The sequence below is a fragment of the Neomonachus schauinslandi genome, chromosome 3 (assembly GCF_002201575.2).
Source record: "Neomonachus schauinslandi chromosome 3, ASM220157v2, whole genome shotgun sequence".
Taxonomy (NCBI): Eukaryota; Metazoa; Chordata; class Mammalia; order Carnivora; family Phocidae; genus Neomonachus; species Neomonachus schauinslandi.
Window position 1 is genome coordinate 154,194,140 of NC_058405.1, and position 19,213 is coordinate 154,213,352.

The following is a 19,213-nucleotide window of genomic DNA, read 5'->3' on the forward strand; positions in this document are numbered from 1 at the left end:
GTTTTATGCACTCTGCTAGACATCACTAAGACACCCCAGAACTGACTCTATTAGATTCTGGCTGGATGCAGAAATAGGCACACCAGACAAAATACAGATAAGCCTCACCATGGAGATTAAATAACTGCAGGAAGCAAAGTAATGGAACAAAGGGAAGGTGTCCAGAGCCACCTTTTAAGAAAGTATGGGTTATGAATTGCTTAAGAAAAGAGGAGGAGACAATTCAGATGGCAAGTATGGTGTGAGCAAAGGAATGGGAGCAAGAATGAGCACGAGGTAGGCAGGAGTCCATGGAATTGCTTGGCTGGATCAGGAGTTTTTGCCGTTGGGTGTTATGAAATAATCAGTGAATTAGGCAGTAGGAGGTGGTGGAAAACCTTGGAAAGTTGCCAGAGTCTCAAGAATTACCATAAGTGCGCGACATGCTCTCTGAACTCAACTTTTTCTTTTACGCTTGGAAGGCCCACAGGAAGTGCGCTTGAGAATAAATTGTGGGGTGGGGAAAGAACTATGCAAAAGACCTCGTACTTCGCATTAAATAGTAGTTCCTTTTTGCCCTAAGAGACTGAGAGGTTATTTTAACAAAGGGGATGGTACAGATAAATATCTCAATTTATCAATCTGATACCTTTTGGCTAAAGCGTTTGCGCTGACAGCTTACATTACTCATCCGCCTCACCAGGGCTGCAGCAACCGACACGCAAAACCAGGAGAAAAGGCGAGCGGTAAAGGGCGCTCCACGCATGCGTTAGAAGCCGCCCCAACTCCCCCGCAGCGTCCTTTCTTGGAACAAAACTACCGCGGAGCCACGGAGTTCCGCAGTTTGCGTAGACTCGAATTTCCTACTGCTCGGTCTGTCCGTGTGGAATCCGAGAGTGGTGCAGTTCCCTTCCGCAAGTTGCGTTATCCGAAGTGAATGGCTGGGTGGTGCGTGTACGCCCAGAGCGTAGCACCCATAGGCGGACGGGGTGCGGCTGCGCAGGGACCTGAGTGGGCCTTGTACGCCGGTAGCGTAGCCTGGTGTCTGACGCGCGGGCCTCCGCGACGCACTTAGCGCAGCCGGCTTTGGTGAATACACGATTTGGTGCAGCCGGGGTTTGGTACCGAGCGGAGAGGAGATGCACACGGCACTCGAGTGTGAGGTAACTATAAAACCCCGATTTGTTTACATTCCCTCCCCCAGAACCGGCCCCATGCGCGGCGGAGACTGCGAGTCCCGGGACGGCGGGGGGGTAGAAAGGGAGACAAGAACGGGGGAGTCCGGGCTGGGTCCCTCGGGGATCCGGGCGCTGCAGTCAGCGGCGGCGGCGGCGGCGGCGAGCCGGAGCAGAGCGCGCGGTGGGCTGCGCGTGGGGCGCCGCGGCTCCTCGTGTGCGCTCTGGGCTGCCGCGGGGTTGGCGGCCGGGCAGTCTTCTTTCCGCGTGCGGGACCCCGCGCTTGACCCAGACTCCTGTTGAGGCTGGGGACCCGCGCGGGGAGTGGGGAAGTGACCGCTGGGCGGGCGGCGGCGGTTAGGGGGCTGCGCGCGGGCGGCCTGGGGGCCGAGGGTGGCGTCGCCAGAGGAGGCGGGGACCCCGTGCCCGGAGGGTGGGAGGATCCGCAGTCGGGCCTTGGAAGGACTTGCGGAGGCGACGAATGCCCCGATTTTTCCTGTCCTGTCCTTCCCTCCGGTCTATCCTGGGGTCGGACGAGGGGCCCCCGGGATGGAGCCTGGGAGCCGCTGTTCCGGCACCGAGAGGCTAACGGACGGTGGCGCCTGTGCTCCTACCGCGGGAGGCCTCTTGGAGGCTTTCCTCCCCCACCAACCGAAAAGCCGAGGCGGGACGCGGGGGAGTTAATTCTTGAGCCCGCTGCGGTCCCCGGAGCTGAGGGCTGAGGGTGGGGCTGAGGCTGAGTCGGTGGGGGAGGCCGGGTGGGCCCGAAGGTGGCGTGGCGGCCCGGGCTTTGTTCCTGAAAGCCCTCGGCGGTGAGCGGCGTGGGTCCCGGCTAGGGAAGTAGCAGGAGAGCTGCCGCGGCCCTCCCCTGCTCTACGGGTCTGCTCAACTCGCTTCTCCCTTGGGATCCTCGAGTACCCCAGCTAAGAAGGGTTGCCTTATGAGGGCGCAGGCGATGATGTTGAAGATCTTCCCCTGGCTTGTGTAAAGAACTGTTCACGTGGGTGCCTGTTCACATGGGCTGTCTTGAGGAGTTGGGCACGAGGAAGAAGGATCAGCAACATCCGCAGCCCTCACTGGAAGGGTCCTTCACTCAAGTCCCTGTTTTAAGTAGTAAAGAGTAACAGTAAAGCACATAATTTTTTAAAAAGTAGGTTATACTGTTTTTTTTTTCTTTTCTTTCATTTAATGTCTATACACTGTTCGGTATTCTAGTTTTACTTTGAAACTGAGTCGTTCTCGATGGAGCAAAACTAACGTGACAGCTTTACATAATTAAGGACATAATATACTGGAAAAGCTGGAAATTTAGAGTGTAGTTAATTATAATACAGCGGAAAGCCTTAAATCAAGACTTTTGTATACTCTTTTTTTTTTTTTTAAGACTTCTTGTTCTACAAATTTTGTGTACCTTTATGAGTCAGTCACTGTTCAAGACTTGGGGGGGTCCATACCAGACAACCCACATCCCTATACTTACTGAATATTGATATACTGGAGGGATTTGTGTGTGTGTGTGTGTGTGTGACATGAGACTGATGATTTTTAAATGTGGAATATATAGGATTACAACACACCCAATTACATTGAAATAATCAAAATATTAAATAAGATGAAGGAATCCATGCTTTAGTAGAGCATTAAATATCAAGAGTAGTTTCAGTTCTAATGCCTAATTTCAGGCTAGTGACTAAATGATCATTAAAGGATATAATTTGTATGATTTCTTATAAAGTATCAGGTACTACATATTCTGTGGTTTTGCCTACATTCATAACTGAAAGAATAATTTTCAGAGATTAAAATGAGGATGTATTTTTTTAAATTTAGATTCACAAGCCTGAATTTTGTACACAGACTCCTGGTTAAGAAACCCTGTGTAAGAATGACTTTGATGCTGCTTTAAAAGAAGTGGTCAGGGAAGACCTTTCTTAGGAGTTGACATCAATAATATGTTGTGTGATAAGTAGTTTTAGTAGTATTTGTTCTTCCCATTACCAATTAATATTCTACAATTTAAAAGCCAGCAGATTCTCCCCCTTTTTGAGCACCTGATTTTGCAGTACTTTTAGGAGGCTTCGAGTATGGTATGCAAGTACTACTCTAGGGGTGGGTTTTTGTTTTAGTTTTTTACTGTTTTATGGAGAATATAGGATATAGGTGTTATAGCAAGGGAAATTACAGTTACATTATAATTAAAGAGAATTTACCTCGTTACTCAGTTCTCTCCAACCTCTCTGTCCCCAAGTATTGGCAGTCTTGGAAAGAATTGATGGCTTTGGAGTGAGACTTAGGGTTTAAAACTATGACCCATTATTAACTAATTTGGTGGGCAAGTTTATCTTAATCTTTTATCTATGAACTTGTGCTAAAAAACCTACCTCATGGGTTTACTGTGATCTTTATAAATTACATAATGAAACAAAGGGCTGCAGAAAACCTTAGTTCATATTACCTTCTTTTCTACATACAAATGTTTCAGTTTTTCATTAGTGGTTGGAGGACTACTTTCTGTCTTTAACTCTGATAACTTGATTATCCCCAGAATGAGGTTTAATGGTTTCTACTGGGCCTTTGCCAGAGATACAGTTATCCTATTGTTATTGTTCTGTTACTTACATATAATAATCCTTAGAATTTTTTTTCTGGTGCTCATATTTTTTAACTTAAAATTTCATATGTACATCTTGTTTTCCCTGCCCTACTAAATCCTTGAGGCGGCACATACTCCACAACTTTTTGTCACATAATGCTCATGACATTATTTAATGAATGGGCAAAGCTTGTTTGTCAACCTTTTAAATCAAGTTTAAAATGTTAACTGAATGTAACAAAATTTAAATTTAGGATTAACCCAAGGAAATACTTTGGATAAAAATGTTAGTCCTTGTCTCTGTAGTGCTTACCTCAATGGAAATGCCCTGGGTTTTGCTTTTATCAGCAGGACATTATTGGGGTGCCTGTGTGGCTCAGTTTGTTGAGTGTCTGACTCTTGGTTTTGTCTCAGGTCATGATCTTGGGGTGATGAGATAGAGCCCTGCATAGGGCCCTGAGCTTAATGCAGATTCTGCTTGAGATTCTCTCCCTCTCCTTTTGCCCCTCCCCTCGTTCTCTGTCTCTCTCAAATAAAATCTTAAACATTACTAGTCGTTTTAAACTGATAATCAAGATGCAAGAGAAATTACACAGTAGAAAATGGGAAGAAGTGTAGCCAATTAAAGCTATCCTTCTTCATTTATAACAAATTTTATAACTCTATAAAGTTGCCTTTCATTATAATGTAATTTTCATTAAAAATATACTAGCCTTGATTTAAAGTTTACATGTTAGAAGAAAGCCCAGACCGTCCCAGCAGCTCGATGCTGCCCCCTAGTGTTAGCTCCTCCTTCACCTTCATCTTTTCCTAAAACAAGATTTATTTATTTATTTATGTATGTTATGTTAATCACCAAAACAAGATCTATTTAAATTAGAATTCGATTCCATAGTGCTAGATTATAGCTAGACTATTTTGGGGTTTCCTCCATCTGGTTACAGGGTCACTAATAAGATGGACATAGTCATTTTGAATTGGTTAACTTTGGTTGCTTTTAGCCCCTAGTTTTCCAAGTATGGAGTGAGTTTGGATGGAGATAGGACAGTAAAATGCCAAGTTTCCCTGCAAGAGTATATGGGATTTTTGAAAGCAGGAGGAAAGGTATATGTTAAAAGTGTGTTTTTGAGATTAATTTTGTATATGAATAAAAGCAATTTTATTCATTTAATCTGGGCTTATGGTGTGAAAATAGTGATAAAAAATTTGCTTTCTGGCTTAATTTAGTCCCATATAGCTTTGTATTGCCTCGATTGTACTGAAAATAAAATTTGAGAATGTTAATATTACATGATGAGTTTTTTTAAATTCAAGTTTATTTTGATCTGTGACTTAGAATGATTTCTGAAAAATAGAGTCTCAAGGACTGTAATAACCACAAGATTTCCTGTAGTCATATAAACTATAAGGTTTCAAATTAGACCAGTTATCAATAGGCTGAACTATTTTCATTAATTTCTCTTTGTAAGTTCTGTGAGTTGGCTGTACAATGACTTCTAAGTTTTTTCCAAAATAAGCAAAATGTATTTTCAATAAAATAAAATTGACTACAATCAGAATATCCAAAAATGTGTCTAGTAGGTATGAAGGTGATTTACTACTGAAATTGTGAAGTTTAAAATAACAATAGCATTATTGAAATTATTTCCGACTGTTTAAGAGACCACACAATGTTCAGACATGTTAAAACAACACAGATTGTTCTATGACATGACATATAATAGTGTCAAATTTTATTTTTTCTATTATCAGAACATAGGGTTTTTTGATGGCTAGATATAGGGATTGGATATTTAAGAGATTTTTAATACTTGATTTTCATGTTAAAAGATGTTACTAGAATGGGGTGGTGGTGGGTGGCAATGGTTACAGGTTGTGAGTATAAGGATAAAATCTAAAACGTTATTCAAGTAGTAAATTGCTTTAACTAAGAGTGGTAGATAATTTTATAATTACCTAATTTTATAATTATATTATAATTATATTGTAGCTATTTTACTGCTGAAATAGAGGGAGATATGAGGTAATACTTGCGCTTTCAGTAACATTTCTAACAGCCATATTTATACTTAATAATATGTACCCTACTTTTGGGGACCATCCATTCCATTCAGAAAAGAGGTTTTTGGGGATTAGAAAAGTGAATCAGAACATTGTAGGAAATACCTTTCTCTTACTAATATAGTAAGATTATGTCATAGGGCTAGAAATAAGAATACTATGATCTTATGTATGAAAGTTATTTTTAATCCTGTAGTGATTAAGACTTATTAGTCATTGATCACTTCGGTTTTTAGATTTATTTTCATTCATGTAGAAATTAGAAAATCTAAATGCTCTTCAGTTATAGTAACAAAATCACAAAGGTCTGCATCCCACTGTCCTATTACTTTAATGCCTGTAAATAAAAAAGAAACCATTTCCATGCGCTCATACCTGTAAGCTTTTTTCTGAACTCATCTTATGTATTTTGTGAGTTTTGAGTTTTAAAATAGTGGTTTCCCCTACAGTTGTCTGCTGAATTTGTAATTAAAAAAAAAAATGTGTAGATTAAGTCAAGGGTCAGCAAGCTATGGCCCATCTACCAAATCATCCTGCTTTTGTAAATTAAATATTGGAAAACAGCCTTCACATCCACTTATGTATTGTATATGGCTGCTTTTGTGCCATAATGGCAGAATTGTGTAGTGCCTTAGAGTCTGCACTGCCCACAAAACCTAAAATAATAACTGTCTGGCTTTTTTAAGTCTGCCAACCCCTGGATCCAGTTCTTAATGTTTTATAGTTATCTGACATGTTGCTGTTATTTAAGATAGTTAAATTTTCCTGGAACCTATATGAGTTAAAAACTAGTAGAAACACATTCCAGTAGAAATTTGTGGGTAATAATCTGAGTTCTCAGGTGTTTTTGTTTTGTTTTGTTTTGTTTTACCTAAATAGTATAGATGCTTTTTGTTTCTACCCCTTTCCATTTTCCCTCCATGGGAGGAATGGCACCTTTATTACGCTTGCAGTTGGAATATGAAGCCCTTGACCTTCAACCTTGGGTTACCACCTAATTCTGTCAATTGTTATACTAACGCAGCATCTCTCACAGTTTACCTTCTCTAATTTAAAAGGTGATAGTGTCTTCCTTGTACCTCCTTCAGAGCAGAAAATGTTTCATACTTACTTATATGCCTTCTCCCTGCTCCTGTTTGCTTCCCTTTCCTCTTCTCTACTTTCACACCTCTCATAAAGTAACTTAGATGGCATGTTTACAGGTCTGTGAACAAATGTTTTGGTGTAATACTTCTCAGTACACCTCTGCTGAGGATGAATTATTACTCTATTCTGATTATATGGGAAGAAATATACTTTGTGCTATGTTATAGAGGATCATAGCCTCTAGATGAAGGGGGCTATGGAAAGATTGATTTTGTATGCCTTATCAAGATATATAGAATATGATTAGTTATTATATAATAAAACAATGAGATCAGTCAATATATTAGCAAAACATGTAATTGTAATGTTTATTACATGATTATATATAAAATTGCATTATATAACAGAAAAGTTAGATATTATATATTCTACATAATATAATAAAGCAGTGAGATCATGTTTTCCATTCCACTGGAACTTTTTTAGTGCAGAACTTCAACTGACTTCATGATTTGTTAATGTTTGGAACATACTTTTTAAGAGTTTGTTTTAAATTTGAATACTCTAGTTTTCAAATAGTGAATAATTTGATGTACATAGTGTAAGTATGTTTATTTTCAAGAAAATAATCATACCAATTAAAAAATGAGGAAGGAAATCATAATGGTATATTAAAATCAAATCACTGAAAGATTTTAGGAAAAAAGTGCTCTTTAAATTCACTATAAATATTATATAATTTAATTTATAATTTATAAAGCGAATGTTAGGGCTTTTCCTATGAAGAGATTTGCCTAAATACAAGTACATGAAAATTTATTGAGGATAAAATACAAACTTTTTTAGTTAACAGGTAAGTATGTATTATTAGTTAAATGGATATTTTTCTTTTCCCCAAAAAATAAATGAATTTAGGGGTCATGTTAATTTTAATTATTTTTTTTAAGAAGAAAATAATATTGGGAGAAAAAATTTCTTAAATTTAGAAACCATAGAAGAAATTGCAAAAAAATTCCTAGGTTTCATTGCATGTATATGAAAACCTCTGTACATACATAAAAGGGAAAACACTAATCAAAATAAAAAGACACTGCACAGAACTGAAGATGTTTTTTGCAGGAAATATGACCAAGTCTGTTATATAAAAGCTCATATATGTTGGTAAGAATTGAGACACCAGGAAAAATGATAAAAGTATAAATAAAAATAAGGCAAAATCTTTCACTCCAAAATTAATAGTACCAAGTACTAAAGAGAATGCTATGGTCATACTGATGGTGGCAGTATAACCAAACTTAATTTCCCTAGAAACCAATGTGGAAATATGTAACAAGACCTGAAAAGTGTTAATTTTTGTAGTCTTTCCCTACATCTTGAAATTGTCCAAGCAGGTAACCAAAAATAATAGCACAAATTGAAATTAAAGTGATTGCATATTGTGATTAAAACTCTACAAATGCTTGTGAAAATCTTGAAACTGTAAGTAATTCATTTTCTTTCACATGTGACAAAATGTGATTTTGTTTAACAAAAGCTTAAGATTTATAATTGCTGGTGTTTAGTTTTTTTCTTGTTTCTTTTTCCCAACTGAGTAATTGCAACTTGGTTTATTTAAGCCTATTTTTAGTTTTTTTCAATCAGAGTTTTACATGAGAATATAAAGTAATAGTTAATAGTTCTATGAAGTTTTTAGGGAAAAGGAAAAAAATCAGTCCTCCCTGTCTTCCTTCTTTCATGTTCTTCTGCCTAGAGAGACAGGGAACTCCTTTTGTTTCATTAGTCGATTATTTTGTTATTCACTGCCATGTCTCCAATGTGTTCATTACTGCTTGTTGATTTTTAATTTAAGTCATTATCTGTTAAGTGAAAGAGGAGGATTTACCACACTTCTCCCCATTACGAACCTTCTCCCATTTTCTGTATCCCTATTTTTCAGTACAATTATCCTGTAATTTTGGTTTAGAACAGTATTTAGTGTTATATTTTTATGACTATAAATGTTATAATATGTAGCTATTATAATAAACTTATTTTTTCTTTGCTGTACAACTTTGTTTTTTTCTGGCATTAATACTTAATTTCTTTTCCTTTTTATTTTTCTATGTGCATATATATCACAGAATCTATCTCACCTCTGTATCTGAATGTAGCTCTGTTAGAAAGGAATGTGACCTAAGAAGACTATGTTTATAAAAGAATTTATAGTTTTCTTATATGTTGGACATTGTTAAACTTGATAATAAAGATGATTGATAATTGATAATGAAATTGGTAGGTTGCTACTAAAAATTAAGTAGCTTTGACTTTTGAATTAGATTTTTGTAAGATTTTGTTAAATGACAGAGCTGAATCTTCACTTTGTTCAACAATTAAGGGGACTTTGATGGCTTAAAATAACTAAGGACACCTAAAAGTAATCACACAGAAAGCTTCCATGGTGACAAAGACATAGCTTGTGTTGCCAGCATTATCAAAAAATATTATAAATCTATAAAAATGTTAAAAAATGTTATAAAAAGATTGCCCTGGACGTTCTATGATTTTTTTTTTTCCTGTCCTCATGGAAAGGATCATTTTAACTGGCAGTGCTTATGAATGACAAGCTGTTGCAAAATCAGGGACATATAACAGTGACGCAAAGGGAAGAGCCAAGTTGAATGGAGTGATAAAAATTTGAGAGTGGCAGTAACTATTCTTAGAGTAAAGGCAACTGCCGGTGCTGATGAGTCAATTAGGCATGTGTGCCTAATTCAGGTCCTAAGGTTAACACTCTTAAGTCCTCTTCATGATGCATGTTATGTAGGTTTGTATGCGTTTGGAGTGAAAGAGGTTGAAGTCTATTTGCTTAAAGGGTAACCTAAAATCATAAACATTTTAGTAGTTTCAAAAGGCATCTCAGTATTTTGTGACTGATAAAAGCCATTACATTTACTAATGTCAGATCAAATGTTCTTTGTATTCACAAGTAGCAGAACAGACACAGGAATATCATAGGTGGCTTTCAACAGTATGGTTCCAGGCTCCCTGTAACCAAAACTTGAAAAGCAGAGACTTGAGATAGTTGTTTTGACATAAAATGAGAAAAATGTAGGTTTGTACCTGAACGTTTAAAATACAATAAAGATGGATTTGATATGTTGATGCTTGATTTGGTACATTGAATCTAGGCTCAGATATTTTTATTCTCTCTTGTTAAAGTTAGTGACACAGTCACTAAATTACACACACCCAAGTTCACTTATAGCATGTATCTGACTTTTTATATGTATGAATCTCAGTGGAAATATTAAAAGATTGAATGGTGCTTGTTTCTTGGGAAGAGCTACATTGGCATCCCAAATTAAAATATGGCATTAGTAGATTAGGTATCTGGTCAAGTGGGGGAATGAAAAGGCAAAACTTGAAGCTGTACAAGGATTTAGCTGTTCCTGCTAAGAACTCATTACTGAAATATTTTATGCCATGAAAAGTTTTTTTCTTATGCCTTGAAAAATTTCATAATGTCAATGGAACTGGTGTGTTGTGATAATTCTTTCCTACTTCTCAAATACTAACTGGTGAATTGGGTGTATTGTAATCCAGAATTGGTCTTGGATGCACTAATGCTGAATGTGCTCTTGAATATATTTGGTAGCACTTTTTCAAAGGAAATCAAAACAAAGGGACTCCCCCTTCTCCCCCTGTTTTTTTTTACTTTTGGAAGTTAAGTGAAAGATACTTAGTGCCACATTTAATAGTAGTAATACCTTAGGGTAGTATACTTGTTTTACAAAACAGCTTTATATATATTCGTTCAATTGATGGATAAATGTAGGTGCTATTCTCCCTGTTTTGCAGATTGGAAACAGTGACACTGCTGGGATGAATTAGGGACAAAGGTTTCTGATCCTTGGTTCTTTACTATGTACAAAATACTATATTCAGCGTGTATGTCAGAAATGGGAATTAAAATAGATCCTGGTTATATTACCGTTAATAACTTGCACTTAAATAGCATTTAGCATTGTAAGCAAAATGGAAAAATGTTTAACGCTTTTACCACTTAAAAAAGCATACTTGTTATTTTATTTTGTTGTCATAATTACTGTGAAATAGAACAGGGATTAATATCCCCACTTTTTAAGTGGTAAAAAGACTTAAAGAGGTTAAGTGATTTGCCCAGCAACTCCTATCAAGTGAGTGGCAGAGCCAGATCTCTGAGGTCTTTGACTCCTAGAGTAGTGTTTCTTCAGTATGCAAACAGTCTCATTTTGTGTGTACTGCTGTTGAATCACAGAGGGAAACCAAATTTGTATCTGACTACCAATATGGGTAAAGATTAATGAGGTCATTCAGTGTTATAAATGCCAGTTTATGTGATTCAGGACATATATAAAACTAATTTCTTTTATTTAAAGAAGTTCTATAATGAAACCTTTTTAAAAATGAAGTCATTTATGAAATTGGGATACTGTGTACATTTATTAAATGGATTTTCACATTAAGTTTATTTAAAATATGATATATCTATATAATCCAGGTTGAGTGTTTTAGTGATTTTTTTTTTTCTTTTGATCTTGCTGTCCTCCATTGTCCTTCAAAGTAACGATCCTGGAGCATTGAAATACTTAGTTTTAAAACCTTACTAAGAAATTTATAGTATTTTTCCTATGATTATTTGTGTGTGTGTATAGGTGTGTGTATGTGTATGTATGAGTGAGCCAAGATATAAACTACTGATTCTTTTCATTTGGTTTTCATTTTCCTTTTAAAAAATACTCTATTGGGACGCCTGGGTGGCTCAGTCTATTAAGCAGCTGCCTTCAGCTCAGGTCATGATCCCAGGAGTCTGGGATCTGGGATCGAGCCCTGCGTAGGGCTCCTTGCTCAGCGGGGAGCCTGCTTCTCTCTCTGCCTGCCATTCCCCCTGCTTGTGCTCCCTCTCTCTCTCCAACAGATGAATAAATAAAAAAATAAAAAATACCCTCTTGAGTAAACTTTTTTTTTTTGAGTTAAATGTTGAATAGATTATACACAGGATATACTACTGGCCTTTCCAGTAATAGCAACCTATTGTTGGAAATAGAAATTTTAGTGTCTATTAGTTATTTTTCTTATGTTGAGCAATCATTTTGTTAACTAATCTGTTGATAATATTAGTGACTTTTTTATGTTAACTGTAAATAATGGGAGACAATTTGATTTCCCGGTGAAAATGTTTTGGTAGTATACTGTAGATGAGTCACATTATTAGTAACTATCTCATAGTGTTATGGTTTGATGATATATAAATATGCTGGTGTTGCAGAGAGAGTCCTAGACATTCAAGTTAGAGAACTGCCACACACTTGAAATACCACATTAATCATGTCATATACCTTCTCTGGGTCTTAGATTTCTGTTTATAAAATAAGAGTATTTAGTATACTGAAATATCTTTTTACATTAAACCTTCTGTTATTCTGTTACGTCTATATGAAGTAAAGATAATTATCTTCTTTAGACAAACTCTATAGAAAGATTTGTATTGTTAGTAATTAGTGTATATTTCAGTTTGTTCTTGATATAGGTGTCTAATTTTATTTAAAAATTAAAATATTGTAATTTGGCACTTCACGTAGGAAAAATTACCATAGAAAGCCTGTAATTAAAGATGTTTATAAGCCTTTATAAAAGAACTTGGTATGGAGATAGATTATCAACCTAATTGCTTCTATTTCCTTTAAGTATAATCATACAGTTTGTTAAACAAGATCCTTTGGTTACCAATAATATTTTTTTCTTTTTGGTTACCAATAATATCTTTTCTTTTTGGTTAAGAAATGGATTTTCTATTACAGTATTTTTAAGTGCTTACGAAAACTAATGAAATTAGGTCTTTAGTTAAGTTATAGGAGTATCAGTTTCTTGGTTTTGAAAATGCACTGTGATTATATAAGCTGTTATTATTGGGAAAATTGGGCAAAGAGTGCATAGAAACTGAACTGATTTACAACTTATCTTAAATTACTTTATTTTTTAAATTTTTATTTTTTTTAGAGAGAGGGAGAGTGTGTGAATGGTGGTGAGGTGTGTGTGTGGGAGGGCAGGGGGAGAAGAGAGAGAGAATCCCAAACAGACTCCACACTCGAGTAGAGCCCGACGTGGGGCTCGATCGCACGACCCAGAGATAATGACTTGAGCCAAAACCAAGAGTCGGATACCCAATGGACTGAGCCAACCAGGTGCCCCATATCGTAAATTATTTAAAATAAAAAGTTAAAAAATAAATTTGTCTTTGGAGATGGTTAAATATAAGTCTGTTTATAGAAGCTACATATTGCTGATTTTACTAATTGAAAGTTGAAATATATATATATTTTAAAATTTTATTTTTAAGTAATCTCTACACCCAAAGTGGGGCTTGAACTCAAAACACCCAGATTGAGTTGCATGCTCCACCAGCTGAGCCAGCCAGGCACCCCTGAAATATATATATATATATTTTTTTAACTTATTTATTTGACAGAGCACACAAACAGGGGAAGCGGTAGGCAGAGAGAGAAGCAGGCTCCCCACTGAGCAAGGAACCAGATGAAGGACTTGATCCCAGGACCCTGGAATCACGACCTGAGCTGAAGGCAGAAGCCTAACTGACTGAGCCACCCAGGTGTCCCTGAAATACATATTTTTTAAGGATTAAAAATTATTTTGGGTGGCTCAGTCTGTTAAGCATCTGACTATTGATTTCAGCTCAGGTGATTTCAGGGTCATGAAATTGAGCCCCGCATTGGTCTCTGTGCTCAGCGTGGAGTCTTCTTGTGATTATGTCTTTTCTCCCTCTGCCTCTCCCCTTACTCAATGCCCTATAAATAAATAAATAAATAAATAATAAATAAATAAATAAAATTAAATCTTTTTTAAAAATTGTTTTGTCTGAAATAAAACACACCTCCAAAAAAGTACCCAAATGTTAAGTATAACGTTTGACAAATTTTCATGAAGTGAACACACCAGTGTAACCAGCACCTAAGAAATAGCACATGAACAGCAGCCCAGAATTTCCCTCAGGATTCCTCCCCGCCACTTCCCATAGCAAGTTACAGCCATTGTCCTCGCTAAACACTTAGTTTTGATGCTAATGTTGAAATATTAGTGAATTTTACAGGAAAATATTAGTGGATCTCTTTTTTTATTTGCATACAAAGCAAAATCTTTCCATCAGAAGTAGTGTAATTAGCACAATGATAAAGTTATTTAATTGTGAATTAACCTGGCCATTAATGTAGAAGTTATCCAGTGATGGAACACTTAAACTTTTAACTGATGATATACTGGAAATCAATAACAAAAGGTGAAATTTAAATTAAATGTGTGGTGGCAACTGCTAGCTATTCTCCAGAATCCAGTCCTCCTTTCTTGTGCAGTAGGATTATTCATAGATATCTTACCCAGAAGGCTTGGGTAAGTAACTCAGTATGTTTGCTGAAGTGAAAAAAGTCAGTTATAAAAATAACATATTGTCAATGCACAAAAACTTAGAAAACTCCTGAACTCAAGAGACAATAGAATATCTTGGCTTGGGCAAAGCTGAGTCCTGTAAAGGCCAATATTTAGGGTTAAGTAATAAGTGGACTTAGGCAACATGTCCTCCATTCCTGTCTCAACCCCAAGGATCCTCTTTGTGCTATGGTTAGAAAAGGATCCTTAACTTTCACAGAATGCTTGAGAAACTCTTTAACTTGTAGTTGAGGCTATATTGCCCAGTCTCCTTATAGCTGATTGAGGCCATGTGACTAAGTTGTTGCTACTGGAATGTGAGAAGTGATGCATGCAATGTCTGCTTCATTTGCTGCTTTAGAAGAAATTTCTGTACCTGGACTTTGATTCTGTTTTACAGCTGATTGGAATAGCACCCATGTAAGGCTGATGTGTCTCTGGAGCAGAGCTGCTCACAGACCTGGAGCAGTCATCTTGGATTGTTTTTGAGCAAGAAATAAATTTGATTTTTTCTTAAGCCACTGTCCTTTTGGGAGAGGTTCTTTGCAGTAGCTGCTTAGTCTACGCTGACTAATGCATACTTCATCCAAATGATTCTCAAGCACACATTTGTATAGCAGTTCTGAACTGAAGTTGCAAAGTTTATGAATGATTTACTTAGGAAAAAACATTTAACAGGTTTAAAATTACACTTAGGATGTCACTCATGTATTTGCATTCCTGTGATACTCTCTTGGATGTAAATAAGTAGACAAATCAAGATATTTAGAATTCTTGTAATAAACAAATTGAGTACTGTACATTTAAAACATGACATGACAATTTAAATCTCATACAGACCACCGACAGTTTTTGTGTTTCGTGTGAAACTGGTAACCAAAGGGTTAATGAGACTAACAAGCACAGCTGCAGACCTTTTTTTTTGTTTTTAAATATCCCTAACTCTCCTCCTTGGAGGCAGATATGAGGCTTGCTCTCCTTGCAAGATATGGAGGGGAGGCAGATATGAGGCTTGCTCTCCTTGCATCTCATCTCTTTGTCTCCTTGTTTGCCTCTCAAATAAACCCTTTCCTTGCTGCATACATGATGTCTCAGTAATTGGCTTTGCTGTGTGTTGGATATACAAACTTGGGTTCAGTTACAATGTCTCGGTGACTGGCTTTGCTGTGTGTTGGGCATATAAACTTGGGGTCAGTTATAAATTTGGTGAGCCAACCAGGAGCTCTTTGCCTGTGGTTTGTTGGCCCCTAGTCAGTAATAGGAGTCTGGTGCTGCCTAGGACCTCTGTTCTAGGGACCATCCCCGGAGCCCCACTGCGACAGGGTACCATCGACTTTTGGTGCTTAATTTAACTCTTGTGGCAAGGAAACCATTTCTGGTTTGGACAGATGTCTCTTGGTAGGTGCTTCATGTGCCATGCTCAGCCTGTGAGCTTATTTCTTCGGCTCTCTTAACTTTCTTTCTCCCATTTGATTACTTCCAAATAGGGGGTATTGGTGGTTCTCATAGCCATCTTTTCTTATTTAAGGAAAGGCTGATTAGAAGCCATTTGGTTTAGTTGGTGAAGACAACTTTGAGGGGAGGAACCAGTGCTCACAGAGGTACTATGGACTTTATTTGGTTTGTTTGTTGCTGCAAATTTTGGTATCTTTGGACAAAACTGGCCATGTTCTAACTGGAAAATGGAAAATGACAATGTGAATCTCACATGCAGACCTTTGGGCTGTATTCTCCAAAATTGGGCAATGTTTAGTTATGAATCCATGAAAAGGAAAAAAATCACCTCTTTTTGTAACACTGCTTGGCCACAATATTTATTAGACTTCAGAGAAAAATGATGAACAGATCCATAAATTATAATACCATCTTTCAGTTAGATTTGTTTTTTTTTTAATTATTATTTTTTTAAAGTAATCTCTATACCCAAAGTGGAGATCGAATTCACAACCCTGAGATTAAGAGCATGCTCTACCAACCGAGCCAGCCAAGTGCCCCTAGATTTTTTTTTATAAAAGGAAGATATTGGGCCTTTAGTGAAGATTTTGTTTGTATCTTATTTGTGTATTTGTATGTGTGTCCATGTATGTTGTAAATGTGAGATATTTTCTATCCCTCCAGATGGTATTGCTAAAATTAATTTGTAAAAAAACTCAAGTTAGTTGGTTCTTAGGTGAACACTTGTATGAATTGGGTATTCTAAAATCCAAAATGGAAAACTAACCGAAGTGGTTTTCAAGTCCATGTGATCTGGGAAAATATTCAGTATTAAAGATAATTTAAGGTTGTTGGTTTAATTAAAATAGGCATGTCTTTAGAGTTGTCAGCATTAGATGTAGAAGTTTTGTTCTGCCTGTGTTTACCAGAAGTGAGGTAGGCTCATGTTATTTCTGTTGGAAAATTTGTCAGTAAAGGAGAAAAAAAGCCTTAGAAAGAATTCCAATAAATATAATTAAGACTACTGGAAACAATTCTGTATGCAGGGAAAATGAGACTCGTTATTTAAAAAGGAAAATCCTGGGACAAAATCTGAATGTAAAAAGGAAAGTTGTAGAAGGTTTGTGAGAAGGGAATCTTTGGAAAGGAATTTTGTACACAGTTGGGATTAAGATTATGGAGATTAGTATGTAAAAAAAGTTCATTAGCAAGTGGTCAACATGTGGGGAAGAGAAGGAAGAGAGGAGAGCAAGATTAGGCAGAAGTTGAGCATTGATAGAGCATCAACAGAAGCCTTAGCTGATTTCTAAGTTCCGAAAATTGGATTGCCCTTAGAACCTAACATCCTGAATTGTGGCAAAAGGGTGGACTTTTATACCCACATATTGAACAGTCAGTGGATGTGACCACCTGGGAAGAGAGCATGCTCTTGGCAAGGCAGCTGTCTTCAGTCAGCGCAATCCCCAGTAGCCTCCGAGAGGTGAGAACTGTTGCCAGCGTTCCTGCCCTGAGAGCCTTCTTTCCTGATGGAGATTCTGATCCGCACATCGCAGTATCCACGACAAGAGCTCCCAATCCATGCAGTGCCCTGGTGTCCTTGTCTTACGAAGTATATATCAACATGGGAGGTGATAGGAAAAAAGGAGGGACTGCAAAAATTTTTTTAAAAATTTTACTGAAATGAATGAGTTTTAATATCAGAAGTACCCCAGTATAAGATTGGAATTGGGGGGCGCCTGGGTGGCTCAGTCGGTTAAGCGTCTGCCTTGTGCTCACTCTCTTTGTCAAATAAATAAAATCTTTAAAAAAATTGGAATTTGGTTTTTCTCGCTGTTAAAAATAGCAGTTTCTTAGATTATTTGTCTAAATTGTAACCAAGGTTTTTATCTTTAATCTGCATAGAAAAAACCCTCTGTATTTGCCTTTAGAATCTCTTATTGCCACCTTGGCTAAATAGATAATTAAATGCTAAGTTTTGTAACGATCTGTAATGCTATTTAAGTGTGTTCTTTAAAACCTTCTGATATTTCTGACAGACTTCCCAAATTCAACTTCTAAGTGAAGTCTTTTTTGACTAATGAGGCTAATTTGATATATCAAATTACGTGGGGAACATTGTCAAATAAATGATAGTAAACCTTCTTAGGTTGTATTGTATAGGTGAATGCAATAGCTGTTCCAGAAATTATATAAAATTCCTAAGGTTTTGCTATATCCTCATATGATGTCATCACTTATAATTCTTATTATTGAAGTGTTTGTCACAGAATTTCCTTGTCAATTGCATTGTAATGACAAATACCTGATACCTTTAAAATCCTTAAACTAAACCAGGAATTTCCAGAACTAATGGGAAAACTGCACTATTTTTGGTGGAAATGAGGGTGATTTTAGAGAGAAGTTATGTTTCAGTAGTACACATTGGTGGATGTTAGATTCCAGTTCTGATGAACTGTCTTTAAGTATTAGTTGTTTTTCTGTAAAACTGGTCTATATCCTGAATTCTTCTAGTTTTCTCAGATATCTGGCCAACACTTTACAAACTGAGGTTTCTAATTTTCTCCTTTTCTCTTGACTTGGAATCATTGAGAATTAAAACTTCCTTTTTTCCCTGAAGCCCTGCAACCTGGAGCTAGACACCTTGAGATAAACTTCAGAGAAACTTGCCACAATAGCCCATGCCTGTTGCTGTATGGGCCACTCAAAGATCACCAGAGACATACAGATCATTGAACAATTTTATTCCAGCTGTCTTCATTTGACAGATCTGCTATTGGAAAATCCGGACCTTATGATGTTCACAGAACTAGTTTTATGGACCAATAATAAAGAAGAGCGCTGGATGCAGTGGTGACCCATCAGTTATTATGCATTGCCAAGATTACCAGAAATCAGACTGCTTGATTGCCCAAGGGAACAGGAGGGCACCTCAATCTGCCAAGTTGGCAGCCCATACAAAGACTCCAAAACCCTCTGTAATGGCTTTAGTACCAGACATAGACTTAACTAAATATCAACCCCAGTATTCCACTGAAAACCTAAGAAGAGCTGAAGAATGGGCTTTTGGACATTACTGGCACTAGCTAGAGCCAGCTGGAAATACAATGAACAAGGGATAATCCTTATCCCAGAACATCTTGTGGAAAAAACAATTAGTTGTATTCACCAAAGCACCCCAGATGGGTGAGATGTTACTTTCCGGTGGATCCAGAAGCATATTGTCAGTCCTAGTGTTCAGAGAACTGTCAAAAAGATAGTAAAAAAAAATGTGACATTTGTGCTAAAAACAATCCTGAGACTGGGCTCCCACCAGTTCTAGAAGGTATACCACTTAGAGGCACCAAACCACGCAGACCCCAATCAACTGGGAAAATGGACAGAAATGAACCATATGCTTAGAAGAACTTAGGTAAAAATTTACAAAGAA

General features: G+C 37.2%; 1 protein-coding gene across 1 annotated transcript in view; it reads left to right on the forward strand.

Annotated features, from left to right (window-relative positions):
• The first annotated feature begins 1,051 nt into the window (after positions 1-1,051).
• SLC39A10 (solute carrier family 39 member 10) overlaps positions 1,052-19,213 on the forward strand; it is a 67,686-nt gene continuing 49,524 nt past the window's right edge. The window contains exon 1 of the mRNA XM_021702800.2: positions 1,052-1,142. The gene's annotated coding sequence lies outside the window, so the exon portion shown is untranslated. The remainder of the gene's footprint in view (positions 1,143-19,213) is intronic.